This window comes from Salvia miltiorrhiza, chromosome 2, assembly GCF_028751815.1.
Source record: "Salvia miltiorrhiza cultivar Shanhuang (shh) chromosome 2, IMPLAD_Smil_shh, whole genome shotgun sequence".
Classification (NCBI taxonomy): domain Eukaryota; kingdom Viridiplantae; phylum Streptophyta; class Magnoliopsida; order Lamiales; family Lamiaceae; genus Salvia; species Salvia miltiorrhiza.
Genome location: NC_080388.1, coordinates 53151463 through 53172756, shown reverse-complemented (window position 1 = coordinate 53172756; position 21294 = coordinate 53151463). Strand labels below are relative to the sequence as shown.

General features: G+C 34.7%; 3 long non-coding RNA genes across 3 annotated transcripts; all 3 read left to right on the top strand.

The window, feature by feature from the left end:
- Positions 1-29: 29 nt before the first annotated feature.
- LOC131010196 (uncharacterized) lies at positions 30-608 on the top strand. Its single transcript, XR_009096503.1, has 3 exons — positions 30-189; positions 271-391; positions 466-608. It is a non-coding gene; the product is annotated as an uncharacterized LOC131010196 (long non-coding RNA).
- A 1512-nt stretch (positions 609-2120) lies between these two features.
- LOC131010194 (uncharacterized) lies at positions 2121-4975 on the top strand. Its single transcript, XR_009096502.1, has 3 exons — positions 2121-2251; positions 4109-4175; positions 4781-4975. It is a non-coding gene; the product is annotated as an uncharacterized LOC131010194 (long non-coding RNA).
- Positions 4976-11850: 6875 nt separating this feature from the next.
- On the top strand, positions 11851-14756 carry LOC131010193 (uncharacterized). The gene is made up of 3 exons (XR_009096501.1): positions 11851-11981; positions 13838-13904; positions 14510-14756. It is a non-coding gene; the product is annotated as an uncharacterized LOC131010193 (long non-coding RNA).
- Positions 14757-21294: the final 6538 nt, after the last annotated feature.

Genomic DNA, 21294 nt, shown 5'->3' with positions numbered 1-21294 from the left:
TTTTTTTTTTAAATTTCTTTTCCAGAATACATACTTTAATGTAAAAGTTAAAGCAAGATTGGAAAATGAATACCAAGACTACTTTTACATTGGTTGTCCAATATGTTCCACAAAGACAGTTGCATCATATGGTACGGAGTTCATGTGTTACTCAACTCCATGCAAGAACATGAGAATAGCAAATCGAAGGTGCTAATCTATTAATATCTCTTTTCTTAATTTATATAGATTTGTACAAGTGTGTATATTGAACACTTGATTTTACAATAGCTTCAGATTTAGTCTCATGGTCTTTGATGCGTCTGGACAAGTGGAAGTCACTTTTTTGGGGAAAGAAGCTCAAAAACTTCTTGGCCTAGATCCTTCCGAGTTTTATAAAAAACAAAATCAGGTGAGTATTCTACTATACAATGATCGATTGTTATCACATTTACAAAAATGAATAATACCCTTTTAAAATTATAGGGACCCATAACGCAGGTGGATTTTCTTAGGCAACGCCTATGCAATATTGTCTTACTCTTAAAGTTAAAAAGTCGAATATTTAAAGATGTTTGTACTTTCACTGCGGATGCTATTGAGATTTTACAAGATGATGGTGCAATACCATCTGAGAAAAGAACCTGAAGCTCATCTGGAGCAAGGTTTGTATAATTTTTTTCTTCTATTCTATGTATTATTAAATTAAGATGATAATAATTTAAGTATTTTATTCTCCAGGGCTGCTAAAAAGTGCGACGAGACAATTGGTTTTTCCCGAGTCATTAGGTGAAATATTTCCAACTAATTTTGTGATAGCAACCAATTAATATTTGTTGTAATTAAATTTAAACATTTTAGTTAAATTAAGTTAAAATTTATTGTGATTTTTTGTAATGATGATTGTTGTAATTAATATAGATAATGATGAAGACATTCGAGCAAAGGATGCTGCCAAAGCTAAAGGCAAGGGGAAAATGTCCCAAGAAAGCCATGTTGAATATATCAAAGGTGAAAATGATTATGATATGCTATTCTTGCTTGATAATAATTATAATTTTGGTTAAAATGATTATGATAGGATATTCTTGCTTGAAAAGATAATAATTATAATTTTGCAACAACAGACACAATTGGAAGCTCATTTGAAGATAGTCTGTCTTCTGATGATGATAAACCAATATCAGGTATCCCATCCACCGTTATAAATAGATACTTGATATTAATTGCAAATTCATTTAATATAACTATATTGCTTCTCCATCACAGAAATCTTCAGAGGTAAAAAGAAAATTTGCTCTATTGTTCTATCCGATGATTCAAGAAATGATAGTCTGAATTGCGTAGTGGAATCGGCTGAAAGAGGTGTGTCACCAAAATTTAGAAATTTATTTTCAAAGAATCTTTGTAATACCCGGGCTTTTGATGACGTGTTTAATTTCTTGAGTTTGAGTAATTAGGGTTTAGATCCCTTGTTTGATTTACTTTGTAAAGAGATGAGGAGTTATATGAAGTTTTCTTGTTATTTTTTTTAAGATGTTGAGATGTTCTTTCGATGATGTGAGAATGATGTGAGATTTTATATCCGTATTTGAGTTTGAGTATTTGAATAATTCGAGATAATTATTTGAATGAGAACGATGAACTCGGAAGTGAGATCTGAGTCCGTTAAGACGTTTTTCAAAATTTTGACTTTTTGACGATGAATAGTAAAATACGGCTATTTCGTCTTTTTGTCGACTTTCAAAATTTTACGTGCACGTCGTCGAGAAATATTCTTAGTTTTTCGATACGAGTCCAATAATGAAAGTTTTTATTTTTGGACGACGAGTGAATAGTAAACTGGGATTTCTCGATAAACGAACCGAGCTTGTTTATCAGAATTTCGAGAACGAGCTTGCGTTTTCTATATTTATATAGAATTACGAGTGTAATGAAAGTGAGTAGGAGTTAAGAGGACGAGTAACGAAGAATATGGGTAGTTAGTCGTTAAAACGAGACGAAACGAGATATTTAACGACTAAGTGGGATAATATACTATCTAACCTACCCTACCCTAACCACTCCACCAACCACCCAACCCCACTCACTCACACATATTATACGGCTGTATCAGCCAAACACTCCACTCACACCTTAATCTCACACATACAACACCTAAAACACACACTAGTTCACGCCATTTTCATTTTAGTTTGAGCTCAAGCTTTTGACCTCCGATTTGAGCACCGAGACGAGCGCCGATCATCTTTTCGATCACGTATCTAAGTAGGTAAGATCTCTACCTACGTTTTGATGGTTTTCTTTTCGATTTTCGTCGACGTCGAAAAACGTCGATTCTCGACTTTATTTTGAAACGACGTTGGATCGTCGTGAAATTTTAGTATGTTGTTCTTGGGTAGATGTTGAGCATGTTTAATGAAGGGAGTAAGAACGGAACGAACCGTAGCTATGAAACCCATGAGGGCAGCCCCGTTTTTCACATATTAGCTTGTCTTTCGATTTTTGTTTGATCGTTTTGACTTGATATTTGTGCTTAGGGGTATGCTAGGATCGATATATATTAAATTCGTATTTTTCCAAGCACGAAAATTGTATAAATTTTTAGAGTATGATTATTTAAATTCGTGAAGTTTGAGACGTTGCATAATGAATATTATTGCGTATATGTGTTCTACGATATCACATGAGCATGCTAATTGATTTACAATTTATGGATGATAATTGTTGAACGAAATTAAAACTGGAATTCTGTCAAAATTTTACAGCAGTTTCAAGCTTATGTTTCGATGAGTTTTCATTGCTTGATGGCTCTGACATTTTAGTATGTTTATCTATGATATGTGTATTTCGTCGCTGCAAAATTTCATGTCTTTTGGATGATGTTTGGTATTTTAAAGATATTTTGAAAACATCCTTGACAGAATCTGTCAACTGTTGGTAGACTTCACAAAAACGTTTATATCTATTAATCCATGAAGGATTTTGCATCACCGTTTTTTTTTTTAAACGAAACTAGACTTCAATACTTTTCTAAAAACATAAGATTTCGATTTTTATGACCTCTGAAACAGAGCAGTTTATTATTTCAAAAAGGCCCTGTTCTGCTGTCATATTTTTCCAACAGTAAAAGTGTATGAGTTTCATTGTTTATTTGGCAGATCATATGAACGTTTTCTCTTGTGAAATTTTAACCAAATCTTCAAGGATACCTTTAGTTTTGGATGATTAAATTTGATGGAATTTTATTAAGGTTTGCCTTGGTTTCTAATGGCCTAAACAAAATTGGCAGAAACTGTCAATCTTTGACAGCCTGCACTAAAAGAGCAATATCTCCAAAAACCTTTAACCTTTTTGGTTAACTACCATTTTTAGAGTGAACTACACTTCATGAAGTTTTTGAGATCAATTGGTATGAGAGTTTATGATGATTGAGTTGGTTGTTATGAAGTTTTAAAGATGACACAAAAACAGCAAAACTTTCTAGAAAATAACTTGATTATATTTGTTTTGATGGATGATACGATATGACTAAATGGTGTGAGTTGTGAGAGTTATGATTAACGCACATAAATGTTGGTATCTGACACTCGAACAATTGGTGTCGAGTATAAATGATAGTTTACTGATAAAGAGTTTTGATGATTTTGAATTGTTTGGTTTGCGTTGAAAAGATGTCAAGATGTTAAGTTTTGAGTCGAGAGACGAGTTCACGTAGTGAGATTCACGCGTTGAAATCTCGTGGCTGACATTATATATGAATAGGTCATGCCGAAATTTTTAGTGAAATTAGAATTTGAGCATAGTCAATTCTTGTTGACCCGTGACTCAAATACATGCCTAATGGAAAGTTTAACTTTCTAATCGGTTAATTAGACGAGATGAGAGCGAATAGATCTGCTAAGAAAGTGGACTTTTCGATGTGTTAAATATTTCTTTTAATTGAAGCGCTGCTAATTATAACATAAGGATGTTATAATTAATGAGTAATGACGAGAGATAATAATTGTTATATTGATTAACAATCAAGAGAGATGAACATTAGAGATACTAATGTTTCATAAAAGAGATTAGATTATTAATCGAGGTTTCTTTTATAACTTCTCACCAATTCTTCATAACGATGAAGGTCCTTTTGGGAAGTAACGACTTGAGGGAGAGAGTGACGTTACTCATTGATACAGAGACACAACGAGGTGGGCATTACTTTTACTATACGTATATAGAGATCCCCTGCGTGTCGTAGGCCTCTTATACGAATGAATGCATGAGATGATTTAACTGTTAATTTTAGTTTTATATATATCTATCAAATGAGTTTAATGTTACATTTGAGCAAGTTATTTCGTTACAAAATATTTGAGTTAAAGTTATTTCAAGTATTGTCTTGCCATAAAATGTTTAAATTTTAGTATGATATCTATCTGCTTTGGCTTTGCCAATGATGCAATCGAATTCGGGTCCTAAGCAGTTGATAGCTATCCTGTCAGGGCTAGTGTACACCAGTGACCGTGAGTCATCTAGCGGGTTGGCCGGTCAAGTGACCGTGAGAGGTGGCCACCTCTCCGGCACACAGTTTCAGATATGATAGATTACAAAAGAACTTAGTCTGATCAGACGAACTTTAAGAATCACAAATGAACTTAGTAAGCTTGGGCATTTTTAGCAAAAAACTCCCTTGCTGTACTGATTATGATGGCATGACAATTTACAGTTTTGAAGCATGTATTTTTATACCTAGGCATACGTGCCCACTGAGTGCTTATGTACTCAGCCCTGCATATGTTTTCTAAATGTGCAGGTTGAGCTGATGTGATGATGGTGCTGCAATGAGCGGAGTCTCCAGGGTTGTTAATAAATAGTTAACCTGTCTAGAATATGTCTTCATACATATGTCTAGCTACTTTCCGCTGCAAGATGTTGTTGATGTTATAGTATGTTATGTCATACTTTGAGTCTTAAGAGAATGGTTTCATACGATGTATAACTTGATTAATGATATTAATTAAGTTTTATGCTGTCTTTCATAGACTGTTTTCAATTGAGTATTAATGAATAAAAATGACGAGTTTTATTAAGATGAGTAAGTTTTACGGCTATAAATGACGCCCCTTTTCTTCCCCTTCTTCTTTAACCCCATCCCTAGTCGTGGATCACTCGGCCTAACTATCCCTAGTTAGGGCGGGCTGTGACAGAGTGGTATCAGAGCGAAGGAAAGCTCTGAATTAGAAGTCTTGAGTTTAGTCTAGAATGAGTCACTAGACTAATAGTTATTAACAACCGTGAGCTCAGCGCACCATCACACCAGGCTCAACGAGGTATGTAAAATTTCAAAGTTTATTTGACGTTAAATTTTGAAGAGCATGATGTTGAGGTTATATGATGAGTTATGATGTTACACTTTAAAGGTGCATAGTTTGAGTTTGAGGATGACAACATGATTAATAATGAGTTATTATGTTGTAAGAGCATATGTTGATGTTACATGATGAATCATGAGAGCGTTTATATCATATGATGTTATATGATTGAGGATGCATAATTATGAGTTATGATGTGATGTATTTGAGATGTTTTGTGATGAGAATTGTTTGAGCAGTTGTGATAAGTCACGATGATTTAGATGAAGGAATCTAATGTCATTGTTAAGAGAGATTTTTTTTACTAAGTAGAAGGATGAAATGAGAACTTAGAGCTAAAGCTTGAGAGAATTAGCAATTGCTTTAAGTACTTGTTGGTTTGAGTTATGAGTTTGAGTTATGAGCTTGAGTATAATAGCATGATTAATGATGAGTTATTAGCATGCTGCAATGAGATATTGTACGATATGTTGAGTTGTTTTGTGACGCGAGTTTTGCTCACGCAACCTTAATGGTACTTGAGGAGGTATCATGAGCCATTGAGTTGTCTTACTGAGTCACGATGATTTAGATTAAGGGATCTAATATCATTGTTTAGAGAGATTCCCTACTGAGTAAAGATGGGACGAGATGAGAATTTAGATGTTTTGAGCTTGAGTTTTAAGATAACAGTACTACTTAATAGGAGTTTTGCTAAGTTATGTTTTGTTTATTTCTGTTGCTGGAGCCAAGTAGAGTTAGTTCCTAGAGTCACCTTTAAGTTCTCCTTATAGGTTGGCCAGGACTGTTGGCACTGCACGAAAGTGGACTGTTGTGAGATCGAACTCAGGAAAGATCGGATACGAGGACGAGGCGTACAGTATGTGGTACAGAGATACCCTAGCAGATTTTCAAACACATGTTTATAGACTATGAAAGGATGAAAGCCTTATGGTTGTTACTAGACTGGATGGCATCGTGCACCTAGTCCCCGTGCTACCAATCGAGTGGTAGGATTGAGCAAGGAAGAAAGCCACTCAATATGATGGGACATGTTGTCTTGAGCATTGGACCCACAGGAGATGAGATTTGTTACAGATACCCAGATTTTCTATGCGGATCTACTGACCGGATGCTTGTTTTCTACCAGGGACTCTAGAAGAGTGTAGTAGATATCGAGTCGATCCTTGAGTATCAGTTACCAAAGATGATAAAATGATAAACGATAATGAGGATGAGAAGTAGCCGAGGAGGGCTAGAGTTGATGAGGATGAGAAGAGAAGTCGATGTAGGCTAGAGCTAAGGATGATCTTGAGAGTATGAGCAGTACACCTTTGTTTTTGATTAGTTTCAATTACATTGCGATGTATATAACTTACTTAGGAGATACTGATACTTGAGTTTTTGACATGCTGATAGATAAGCATGCGAATATAGTACCCTATTGATGTTAAATAGATGGATGTTCCTAGTGTGCTAAAGTAGCAACTAGATGAGTTAACTGGTAGCAATTACTGTAAGAGGTCCAGACCGAGACATAGTACTATTAATGGTGTCGGTTTAGAAGGGACATTACGATAGATACTATGGTTTTTGTAGGGTTTATATAACCCCTTTATGTAAGTCCTCTAAAAAGAGGCATTCTACTGATGGATATATTAGGTTGACCAGAGTGGTCTTTTTGTTAGTATTTCGTGAGTGCTTATTGCCTTACAGATGAATGTTAAGGTGACCGTGAGGGTTTCCTTAAAGTTGAGTTAGTAAATTGAACTTGAGTTTCGAGGATGCTTAGAGCGTTGGTCGAGTTGAGTTTTCCTTTTGTGATTTCAAAAATGCCTCAAAGATGTCATCAAGAGTGTGATGTGAAGGATAGGCGGGATAATACTCCGCCACCACCACCGCAACATGAGAGGAGAGTAAAAAAATATTGAACTTTCGAAACAAGAGTCTAGAACATAGGACCCTGAGTTTAAGCTTTTAGCTTGCTGGTGTGAACTTAAGTTTTGTTATGTATAGTATGTTGAGGGTTTAGAAGACACAGAATTTCCAAGTTCGGGATAGTATATCCCGTGTGACTGGGGAGTGATTATGTTGGACCTGGCCAGTCCGCATGATCCAAATCTCAGTAGACGTGTTTTGGGTTTATAAACCCATGTGTTTCAACTTTCGGTTGAAAAGCCAGATGGGTTCTTAGTCTAGGTCATTTTTGTTCGACCTGGTAGTTACTTCATTCCACCCTCTGGTCATTCATTTGAGTCTCTTGAACAATTTGTTTTGATGTCATTCTAGGGTTGAACCCTTACAACTTTTGAGTTATCCTAGTAGATTCTTTTGATGTATAAGACCAGTGAGAGGCACGTCAGAGGACTTTAACACCCGAGCAACTGGTAAACTACACCTGAGAACAATTGAAGACTACTCTTGAGAAGTATGTACCGAAGAGTACAGTAAGCAGCGAGAGGCTGATTATCGAAGTTTGATGCAAGGAAAGAAATCGATTGTAGAGTATAATTGAGAATTCTGTGAGCTATCACGTTCGCTCATCAGAAGATGGATAATGATGAAGAGATGTCTGAGTTTTAAGTGCTGGTTTAAGGCAGGACTTTAAGGTAGTATGGGCAAGTTATTGGATGCACCAGTTAGAATCCTGTTTAATACAAGAGCCTCGCATTCTTTAATTGGTTGAAACATGTTACCTTCAAACTCGAACCAAAACAAGCTAGTCCCGAGTTGAGAGTAATCACTCGTGTAGGAAGAGCTACTACAGTTTCTCACATGATTTCTAACTTAGAGCTTGAGTTATGATCACTAAAGATGAAAGCAAGAACCTTGCACTTAATGCCTATGTGGAACGTAGACATTATTCTAAGGATGGAATGGTTAGCAGAGAACTTTGGCCCGATTGATTGTAAGAAGAGACAGATAACTTTCCAACCACCTGGGAAGGAACAGACATGTTTTCACGACATTGATAGAAAGAAGAGAATTTCAATCATTTCGGCACTTCAGGCATCGAAATTGGTAAAGAAGAAAGGAGCACAAGCTTACCTAGTTTACTTGAATGATGAAGGAGAATCAAGTAAAAACTTTGAGGATGTAGTAGTGGTAAGGGAATATAGAGATGTATTTCCCGAGGTCTTACCAGGATTGCCACCAACAAGACAGTTGGAGTTCACTATCGACCTAGAACCTGGATCAGCACCAGTGTCGAAGGCACCCTATAGAATGGCGCCTAAGGAGCTACAAGAGCTGAAGATTCAGCTACAAGAATTGCTCGAGTTAGGTTTTATTAGACATAGTGTATCCCTGTGGGGAGCACCAGTCCTTTTTGTCAAAAAGAAGGATGACACGTTGAGAATGTGCATAGATTATCGAGAGCTGAATAAATTGACACTCAAGAACAAATATCCTTTGCCGAGGATAGATGACTTGTTTGATCAATTACGAGGAGCGCATTTTTCTTGAAAGTTGACTTGAGATCATATTACCACCAGTTCAAATTTTGACAGAATGATATACCTAAGACAGCTTTTCAAATGAGGTATGAGCACTATGAGTTCATAGTTATGCCATTCGGTTTGACGAAGGCACCAGTAGTTTTCATGGATCACATGAATTGAGTTTTCATCAATAACTGGATAAATTTGTCCTAGTTTTCATAGATGATATTCTCATCTATTCGAAGAATGAGCAGGAGCTCCAAAACATTTGAAAACGATGTTGGAAACACTAAGAGTTGAGAAGCTTTTTGCCAAATTCACCAAGTGCGAGTTTTGGTTGAACAAAGTAACTTTACTAGGACATGTTATATCATCTGAAGGAATTAAAGTTGACCCCGTCAAGGTACAAGCTGTACATGAGTGGAGATCACCAACTACGCCTAACAAGATTCTCAACTTTTTAGGCTTAGCAGGATACTATCAGAGGTTTATTGAAGGATTTTCCACGATAGCAAGACCGATGACACAATTACTTAGAAAATAAGCTAAATACAATTGGAAAGAGGAGGGTGAAAAGAGTTTTTAAGAGCTTAAAGGAAATTGACTACAGCACCAGTGCTGATAGTCCTAGAAATGGATAAAGAGTATACCATCTACGCAGATGCGTTAGAGAGTGGGCTAGGATGTGTTTTGATGCAAGAAGAAAGAGTTATAGTCTATGCATCACGATAACTTAGACCCCACGAGATAAATTATCCAACGCATGATTTAGAGCTTGCAGCCGTTGTGCATGCCCTGAAAATTTGGAGACATCATCTCTACGGAGTTAGATGTGAGATTTTCACGAACCACAAAACTTTGAAATACTTTTTCAAACATAAGGATATTAACATGAGGCAAATGAGATGGCTCGAATTAGTAAAGGATGTTAACTGCGACATTAACTATCACCCTGGCAAGGCCAATGTAGTAGCCGATGCATTGAGCCGAAAGGTCTCGTCAAAGTTAGGATGTCTTCTCACGAGAGAGGATGAGCTTATAAAGGACTTTGACAAGATGAGGATAGAGATGATAAAACCACCAGGGACGATAGCAAGTATTGTTGCGACGATGCCTAGTTTGAGGAAAATGGTGATTGAAGCACAAGGAAAGATGAGACAATGAACAAGTTACGAGAAAGGATAAGAGCAGGAGATCTCAAGAGTTACAAAAAAAAAAAAAAAAAAATCAGACAATGCTATCTTATTTAAGGGGAGAAGATGCATTCCCCGCGATGATGAACTTAAGAATACGATCATGAGTGAGACTCATGACACGCCTTACACCGCCCACCCAGGAGGCACAAAGATGTATCAGGTTGTAAAAAAAATAGATTTTTGTGGGACGGAATGAAATGAGACATAGCTTCGTTTGTAGAGCGATGCTTAGCTTGTCAACAAGTGAAAGCATTACACCAACGACCATATGGGAAGTTAAAACCGTTGGAGATTCCCGAGTGGAAATGGGATCACATAGCGATGGATTTTGTGACAGCTTTACCCAAAAGTCAAAGAGGAAATACAGCAATTTGGGTGATTGTAGATCGACTAACAAAATCTGCACATTTCTTACCGATCCTAATCGCGTATGGACCAGATAAGTTAGCACAATTGTACGTTCGTGAGATTATAAGATTGCATTGAGTACCGGTGTAGATCACCTCAGAAAGAGAAAATAAATAAATTTCATCACATTTTTGGATGAGTTACAGAAAGAGTTGGGTACAAGGATGAATTTTAGCATAGCAGGCGATAGAAGATATGATAAGAACTACTATCCTTGATAGAGGAGTAAATCGGGAGAATGTGTTGCCACTAATTGAGTTTGCCTATAAGATGTGAGACAAAGTTTCGAGATAGGAGACAAAGTTTTCTTGAAGGTTTCACCCTCAAAGGGGATGAATAGATTTGGAGTTAAAAGACAGCTTAGACCTAGAGTTATAAGTCCTTACGAGACATTGCAAAAGATAGGTCCAATAGCGTATAGGTTGGCTTTGCCACCTAGCTTTGGAAATGTGCATAACGCGTTTCACGTGTCACAATTGAGAGGATATATATTTTCGACCCAAACCATGTGGTTTACTAAGAAGAAATGATCTTAGAACCAGACTTGAGTTATGAAGAGAGACCTCAGATGATGCTAGATCATAAAATTCGGCAATTGAGTAATAAGTCGATTGCATTGGATAAGGTCCAATGGAGATATGATAGTTAGAAAGAAGTGGAAAGAGAGCTTGAGGATAAGATGTGAGAGAAGTACCCGAAACATTTACAGGAGGTACAAATTTCGGGACGAAATTTATTTTAAGGGGGAGGGTATGTAATACCCGGGCTTTTGATGACGTGTTTAATTTCTTGAGTTTGAGTAATTAGGGTTTAGATCCCTTGTTTGATTTACTTTGTAAAGAGATGAGGAGTTATATGAAGTTTTCTTGTTATTTTTTTTAAGATGTTGAGATGTTCTTTCGATGATGTGAGAATGATGTGAGATTTTATATCCGTATTTGAGTTTGAGTATTTGAATAATTCGAGATAATTATTTGAATGAGAACGATGAACTCGGAAGTGAGATCTGAGTCCGTTAAGACGTTTTTCAAAATTTTGACTTTTTGACGATGAATAGTAAAATACGGCTATTTCGTCTTTTTGTCGACTTTCAAAATTTTACGTGCACGTCGTCGAGAAATATTCTTAGTTTTTCGATACGAGTCCAATAATGAAAGTTTTTATTTTTGGACGACGAGTGAATAGTAAACCGGGATTTCTCGATAAACGAACCGAGCTTGTTTATCAGAATTTCGAGAACGAGCTTGCGTTTTCTATATTTATATAGAATTACGAGTGTAATGAAAGTGAGTAGGAGTTAAGAGGACGAGTAACGAAGAATATGGGTAGTTAGTCGTTAAAACGAGACGAAACGAGATATTTAACGACTAAGTGGGATAATATACTATCTAACCTACCCTACCCTAACCACTCCACCAACCACCCAACCCCACTCACTCACACATATTATACGGCTGTATCAGCCAAACACTCCACTCACACCTTAATCTCACACATACAACACCTAAAACACACACTAGTTCACGCCATTTTCATTTTAGTTTGAGCTCAAGCTTTTGACCTCCGATTTGAGCACCGAGACGAGCGCCGATCATCTTTTCGATCACGTATCTAAGTAGGTAAGATCTCTACCTACGTTTTGATGGTTTTCTTTTCGATTTTCGTCGACGTCGAAAAACGTCGATTCTCGACTTTATTTTGAAACGACGTTGGATCGTCGTGAAATTTTAGTATGTTGTTCTTGGGTAGATGTTGAGCATGTTTAATGAAGGGAGTAAGAACGGAACGAACCGTAGCTATGAAACCCATGAGGGCAGCCCCGTTTTTCACATATTAGCTTGTCTTTCGATTTTTGTTTGATCGTTTTGACTTGATATTTGTGCTTAGGGGTATGCTAGGATCGATATATATTAAATTCGTATTTTTCCAAGCACGAAAATTGTATAAATTTTTAGAGTATGATTATTTAAATTCGTGAAGTTTGAGACGTTGCATAATGAATATTATTGCGTATATGTGTTCTACGATATCACATGAGCATGCTAATTGATTTACAATTTATGGATGATAATTGTTGAACGAAATTAAAACTGGAATTCTGTCAAAATTTTACAGCAGTTTCAAGCTTATGTTTCGATGAGTTTTCATTGCTTGATGGCTCTGACATTTTAGTATGTTTATCTATGATATGTGTATTTCGTCGCTGCAAAATTTCATGTCTTTTGGATGATGTTTGGTATTTTAAAGATATTTTGAAAACATCCTTGACAGAATCTGTCAACTGTTGGTAGACTTCACAAAAACGTTTATATCTATTAATCCATGAAGGATTTTGCATCACCGTTTTTTTTTTAAACGAAACTAGACTTCAATACTTTTCTAAAAACATAAGATTTCGATTTTTATGACCTCTGAAACAGAGAAGTTTATTATTTCAAAAAGGCCCTGTTCTGCTGTCATATTTTTCCAACAGTAAAAGTGTATGAGTTTCATTGTTTATTTGGCAGATCATATGAACGTTTTCTCTTGTGAAATTTTAACCAAATCTTCAAGGATACCTTTAGTTTTGGATGATTAAATTTGATGGAATTTTATTAAGGTTTGCCTTGGTTTCTAATGGCCTAAACAAAATTGGCAGAAACTGTCAATCTTTGACAGCCTGCACTAAAAGAGCAATATCTCCAAAAACCTTTAACCTTTTTGGTTAACTACCATTTTTAGAGTGAACTACACTTCATGAAGTTTTTGAGATCAATTGGTATGAGAGTTTATGATGATTGAGTTGGTTGTTATGAAGTTTTAAAGATGACACAAAAACAGCAAAACTTTCTAGAAAATAACTTGATTATACTTGTTTTGATGGATGATACGATATGACTAAATGGTGTGAGTTGTGAGAGTTATGATTAACGCACATAAATGTTGGTATCTGACACTCGAACAATTGGTGTCGAGTATAAATGATAGTTTACTGATAAAGAGTTTTGATGATTTTGAATTGTTTGGTTTGCGTTGAAAAGATGTCAAGATGTTAAGTTTTGAGTCGAGAGACGAGTTCACGTAGTGAGATTCACGCGTTGAAATCTCGTGGCTGACATTATATATGAATAGGTCATGCCGAAATTTTTAGTGAAATTAGAATTTGAGCATAGTCAATTCTTGTTGACCCGTGACTCAAATACATGCCTAATGGAAAGTTTAACTTTCTAATCGGTTAATTAGACGAGATGAGAGCGAATAGATCTGCTAAGAAAGTGGACTTTTCGATGTGTTAAATATTTCTTTTAATTGAAGCGCTGCTAATTATAACATAAGGATGTTATAATTAATGAGTAATGACGAGAGATAATAATTGTTATATTGATTAACAATCAAGAGAGATGAACATTAGAGATACTAATGTTTCATAAAAGAGATTAGATTATTAATCGAGGTTTCTTTTATAACTTCTCACCAATTCTTCATAACGATTAAGGTCCTTTTGGGAAGTAACGACTTGAGGGAGAGAGTGACGTTACTCATTGATACAGAGACACAACGAGGTGGGCATTACTTTTACTATACGTATATAGAGATCCCCTGCGTGTCGTAGGCCTCTTATACGAATGAATGCATGAGATGATTTAACTGTTAATTTTAGTTTTATATATATCTATCAAATGAGTTTAATGTTACATTTGAGCAAGTTATTTCGTTACAAAATATTTGAGTTAAAGTTATTTCAAGTATTGTCTTGCCATAAAATGTTTAAATTTTAGTATGATATCTATCTGCTTTGGCTTTGCCAATGATGCAATCGAATTCGGGTCCTAAGCAGTTGATAGCTATCCTGCCAGGGCTAGTGTACACCAGTGACCGTGAGTCATCTAGCGGGTTGGCCGGTCAAGTGACCGTGAGAGGTGGCCACCTCTCCGGCACACAGTTTCAGATATGATAGATTACAAAAGAACTTAGTCTGATCAGACGAACTTTAAGAATCACAAATGAACTTAGTAAGCTTGGGCATTTTTAGCGAAAAACTCCCTTGCTGTACTGATTATGATGGCATGACAATTTACAGTTTTGAAGCATGTATTTTTATACCTAGGCATACGTGCCCACTGAGTGCTTATGTACTCAGCCCTGCATATGTTTTCTAAATGTGCAGGTTGAGCTGATGTGATGATGGTGCTGCAATGAGCGGAGTCTCCAGGGTTGTTAATAAATAGTTAACCTGTCTAGAATATGTCTTCATACATATGTCTAGCTACTTTCCGCTGTAAGATGTTGTTGATGTTATAGTATGTTATGTCATACTTTGAGTCTTAAGAGAATGGTTTCATACGATGTATAACTTGATTAATGATATTAATTAAGTTTTATGCTGTCTTTCATAGACTGTTTTCAATTGAGTATTAATGAATAAAAATGACGAGTTTTATTAAGATGAGTAAGTTTTACGGCTATAAATGACGCCCCTTTTCTTCCCCTTCTTCTTTAACCCCATCCCTAGTCGTGGATCACTCGGCCTAACTATCCCTAGTTAGGGCGGGCTGTGACAATCTTGGTTCGACGTGTATTTGATTTTTTACATATATAATAACAAAAGTGTATGTGATGAAAAAATGCACGCACCCAATAAGAAATTTTCTAGATTTAATTTTCATATTTTATTCATCTAAGAAATCGGGTTCAATTCATATACTATGTCAGGTAACATTGGAAAAATCAAAAGAAGATTTGTTAGCAAAAGAAAAAAAGTCGTGCACTTTGATCTTTCTGATGAAGATTCAGGTATCCAATTATTATTAAAAGATTAAGTGCATTTTGCTAAAGATTTTCATGATATGTTTTCCACCAGAAAATGATAATCATGGCTTAGTGAAAATGAGGATTCTTCTTATCACTTTGAACAGATGTTGGTGAAACCTTTTATATTCTTTTCCATGAGTAGTGAGTGTTTTACTTTTTATTGCAATAGAGAAATTGTATAACTAATATAAGAATAATGATTGATCTAACAATATTATATTGGTTTTGTAATGTTAGAGGATGTTGATACACATGAGAACTTTGATGATGCACATTTGGATATGCCTCTATCAGGTAATAGTTAGAATTTATATCCAGCAAATGATGAAATATTATTGTGTCATTGTTAGAAATTTCAAGAATAAAAAAGAAAGTTAAAAACATTAGCATGAGGCCATAAAGTCAGGTGAACATGAAGATCAAAAATCCTTAAACATGTGCATCTAAACATTCTAATTTTAAATTGATATCGTCTATGTTTATTCTATTCATGTTTTGAACTACCACTTGTTACTATTGTGTAATTACCATGAAATCTGAACCAATACACATGTGTGACAGTTACTTGCTTAGCTCCAACAACTTATAAAACGTATACAAATATAATTAAGGAACTTTATTTGTAGATGAATTTGTGGCGAGAGCAACCGATGGAAAAATTGTCGAAGATTCTCATATGCAGTCATGTCTACCTTTGGCAGGTAATTATTCAACCAATTAGATAAACTTTTGTTTCTAATATTCTTCGTTGTTAACAATATTAACTCAATCATTTAGGCACACTATACCAAGAGAAACAGGACCTTGTGGAAGAAACATCAAAGAAGACTAAAATAACCCAAGCTAAGGACAAACAAGTAACTAAGGGTACAAAACTGAAATACTAGAGAAAAACTATTGTCATTACATAAACACTTAATCTTTGAAGTGTGTTCTTGTATGATTGATGGGAGTTTCTGTGCAACATTATCAGCAAAGAAGGCGAAGAAAATGAAGTCTAATAGTATATCTAATCCATCCCACCAACTTACTGAAGTGGTTGTCGAGCATAACAAAGGTTAGTATTCTACATGAGACAATGGTGTTAATAGTTGTAAATCAAATCATCAACGATATAGGATATTATGCAAATACATTATGTTTGTCATTAACTAATTTTATTAATATTATCATCAACTTTTAGGCAAAAGAGTTCCACAAACACCAACACTCAAGTCAAGGAGTGGCAGAACAATCAGGCGAAGAATATTGGACTAATGAAGTGAAAGATTTTATGAGACTTTGAAGAAACTTTTGTATCTATTATATAATAGGATTAAGCCTTAACCTACATGGCATGCTTAGAATTGCTTCATTTCAAAAACTTACCATATATATATATTCTTCATTATTAATTAATTAATTAACTATTACATTCCATATAAAGATTCATTAATCTTAATAAATGTAATTAATTGTTGATGTATATATATATAATAATATTAACATTACATATAATCTAAATTAATAAATTTTATTATTTATTTTTTCTAGATAAAAATTTGATTTACATGTCTGATAAGAAAAAATTTATAATCTATATACGATACATTACATATAATCTAAATTAATAAATTTTATTATTTATTTTTTCTAGATAAAAATTAGATTTACATGTCTGATAAGAAAAAAATTATAATCTATATACGATAAATTATTTTAATTGAATGTTAGTGATTAGATGTATATTTGTTATTAATTTTATATTTCTCAATAGCGTACATATTATATGTATATGTTGCAATATATTATATTGTATGAATATATATAATATTTATATTCTTAATTTTCAATAAAATTAATTTTAAATTAAGTTTCAATTGAGACATGCACGTACGTATATGTAAATTATAAACGGGTCCGGTCATTGATTTACATGTTTGCACAAATTCTATAAACTGATTACTTTAAAACAAAATCTTATTTTATGTCTATCAAAATAATTAAAATTTTATTTCTATTTTTAATAAAATAAATCCATACATTTTATTTATATAGGGAAGAAAAATATATTTTTCATTTCTGCAAACTTTATTTGTTTATGTTCGTCCATTACTACAATAATAATAATAATAATAATAATAATAATAATAATAATAATAATAATAATAATAATAATAATAATAATAATAATAATAATAATAATAATAATAATAATAATAATAATAATAATAATATCTATTCTATAATACGATTAGGCCTTAGCCTATGTGGCAGGCCTCAAATTCTTTCTTTTCAATCTCAATCTCCAACGTGGCATTTGAGAATTCAATCTATATATTCACATTCTCACTTTTAAAACAAAAGTCACGCCTCCCTCTTCCTCACCCCATCGCCGTCGTCCCTGAATCCGGTCGGCGTCGTCTCCCCCTTCAGTGTCTCTCTCTTCTGTCAATCCTTTTCTATCTCTAAAGTCGATTGCACACTCAAATCAAGCCCTAATTCCCCCCTTAAACTGCCCGCCTCTCTCTCTCCCTCTAAATTCGGGCGTCGCCGCCGTCCTAAGGGCGGCGTTGGTCCGCCTCATCTCTGACTCCCTCTTCCATTCCTTAATTAGTTCGATTTTGTTTCCACTTCTTAAATCCATGAGAATTCTCCATTCGAAGCAATTAATACAAGAGCCCTAAGATTTCTTTTTCCTATAACCCGTTGCCGTTCCTTCTTCTAGACTCCGGCGAAATAGTCGCCGCTGAGCTTGCGGTTCGTCCGCCGCCGAGTCACCGCTGAGCCCTGGAGTTCGTCCACCGTGCCGTCGACCCCCACCCCACCGACGACTTCTCTATTTTGATACCTTCATTAATTTCCTGATCTGCCGTGATTCTTCCTACACACCTATGGTAAGTATTAAATTAGTTTCCTAATTTAATAACGTGTTTCACTATTTTAAATATAGAATGATTATTATTTTAGAAAGAACAAATTTTGGAAAGAATTTTGGCATCTGCTATCAAGCATGTTGTGATTGTTGCATGGAAGCAATATGATTTATCAACTCTGATGAGGGGTGAAATATGCAAGGTCCTAAGATCAGGACAAGTGACTTTGCTTGGAATACCAAAGATGAGCAGCAGAGAGCAAAGAAGCTGTGAGAAATAGGCAGAGGAAAAAGTCCAGAGCAGAGCTTACCAGAGCAGAGTTGGCAGAGCAAAGCTTCCAGAACAGAGCTGCCAGAGCAGAGTTGCCAGAGCAGAGCTTCCAGAGCAGAGGGCCAGAGTCAAGTTGCCAGAGCAGAGCTAGCCAGAGCAGAGATGCCAGAGCCAGACCTAACCAGAGCAGAGATGCCAGAGCAAAGCTTCCAGAGCAGAGCTTCCAGAGCAGAGCTGCTAGAGCCAGAGCTAACCAGAGCAGAGGGCTAGAGCCAAGTTGCCAGAGCAGAGCTGCCAGAGCTAAGTCATTAAAGTCAGAGCCAGAGCCAAGCCGCCAGATCCAGAGTCAGAGCTAAGTCGTTAGAGTCAGAGCCAGAGCCAAATCGCCAGATCCAGAGTCAGAGCTAAGCTATTGGAGCCAGAGCGTGGAGCCACACGCCAGAGACAATTCGCCAGAAGGCGGAGCTACTTAGCAGAGTAGAGCCAAAGAGTAGAAGTCTGCCCCATGGAAAGAAATACAGAGCTACTAGACAGAGCGGGATGATGAGGACATAATCCAGCTCTGTAATTAGGGGACAACGACCTGACAAGTTATAATCTAATAATAGCCTTAATTAGTTTAATGACGAGCATGCGGAATAGATGACCAAACGAATTTACTACTTTACCCCGACTGTAATGCCTATAAATACCTACGATGATGAAATAAATCACACGCTCTCTCTTTTACTGCTTTAAGAACTCTTCTCTTTCATTTCTCTCTAGAGTTTGAACTAATAAAATATCTAAATTGTTAGAGTTATGTTTGTTAGATAGTTGATAATTGGAGTCATGGTTGAATATAATTTCATATTTGATGATGCTCTCTCAAACTCTAGATGAGATGATGCTCAAAACTCCAGACGAGATGATGCTCTTTCAAGTTTTAGACGAGATGATTCTCTTTCAAGTTTCAGACAAGATGATGATCAGAAGTTAGAGGTGATCTGTCAAATCTGCGACGAGATGATGCCCACAACTTGTTGGTCTTAAAACTCCAAATGATACGATGTTCGATAAATCAGTTATGGTCTTTTAAATATCAGGCGAGATTATTTTCATAATTAGTTATGCTTTTAGAAGTTCGGAATTATATGATACTCACAATTCAATTATGATTTTTCAAACTCCATATAAAATTATGGTCAAAAGGCAAAATAAAAAAAATTGAACAAAAATTAATAAATCTTGTAACAACATATGCAACAAATCAATCCTCCATCATACCTATGTCAAATTTATATGTATTTCTACTCTTTTTTTTTTTCTTACGCGTCAACTTTTTATAAAATTTCATATGAAAACTAATAGGTATTTTTATGATCTCAACAAAATTAATAATTTAATTACTAAAAGTTGTTGAGATTAATATAATTTAAATGTATTACTAATTTAATTTAATTTAATTTAATTAATTATATAAATAATTTACATAAAAAATTATTTTATATAATTATAATAAGAATAACATAAAATATATAATTTACAAGAAAATATGTACCCGTCGAATTTCGACGGGTAATACACTAGTGTACTTTGTACAATTATCTAGCTATGACTTTTGGCTCTACTAGCATTTTGAGGTTACCTTTTGTATGTACATTGTATATGCCTCGATGCAGTTTTTGTTTAATGTGATATGTATATATAACGCGTAATGTCTGAAAGGATACTTGAATAGTTTATATATAAATTATGTTGTGTAGATTGTTGCTCCTAGCTATACAAATTAAATACTCCTAACTGTATTACAATTGTGACCTATAAGTCATAGTATAATATGTTAACACTTAAAAATGATTCGACCAGCCGTGTTATTGGTCCCATAATTCACGGAGCAATTATGGAAACACCGCGTCCTACGCGGTGCAGAATTTCTAGTATATATATATATATATGTTTAAAAAATAATACTACCTGATATTTATAATTGGTGATAAAAGTGTCTCAATTACATTTTCGGATATCGAAATATTTACGTGTGACGTCGAATTCACGGAATTCTCGCTCCATGTAGATTATTCGAATATACTGACTTAGGAATAAGCACAAGCTTATATGATTTGTATGTGAGAGATCAATCATCCTGGTTATTTTTATAAAAATTGGATTAAATAGTTGTTTTATTATTGAAGTGGAATTTCAATTTTTTAAATAATCTCATGAAACAACAACTCGAAAACTCTACACCAGCCTCTAATTAACATGATATATAGATTTTTTGGTATAGAAAAATGTGGTTACGACAATTTTCTCATAATCATATTTTTTTCAGAGGGGTTTCTCACAATCACTAGAGGTTGTGTGCAAAATTGTTCTTTTAAAAATCTGTCATTTTCAGTATTTTGCCTAAAATGCTGGGACGTGTGAGGGTCGGTCGGGACTACAGCTATAAATAAATCAAGCCACTCGCAAATTATTCGGAGCTCGATTAAAAAAAAAGTTCGTTTAGTGAAACATGATAAATAAACAATTAAATCAAATTTGAGTTTAATAGTATTTGGTTCATTAGCTTGTCTACTCGTAAACATTTTCATTAAGTGACTCATCTTGAAAAATATAAATTATTAATAGGTTAAAGTCATATTTAATCTATTAAATTAATAATAATTATATTAAATCTTCAATTAATTCTGTTTGTTATAAGAAAATAACTAATATATATATTATTTTAAATGAAACAATTTATTTTATAAAAATTAATATAAATATAAATTAAAAAAGTTCGTATAGGCTCGATTAAGCTCAGGAGCTTCAAAGTATTCGATATACAAAGTTCAGGATTCGCCTTAATACTAAATAAATCAAACTTGAACATAGTCGAAAGGGAGTTAGGATTTTAAAAATAAATAAGCAAAATTATATTTTTATATTTTGAACGGATGAAATTCCATTTTTGTGTATAAAAATAGGGAAAATATAATATACAACCCAAGCTTGTACTCTCTGTTCATGAAATTCTTTTTTCCTCTGTCTC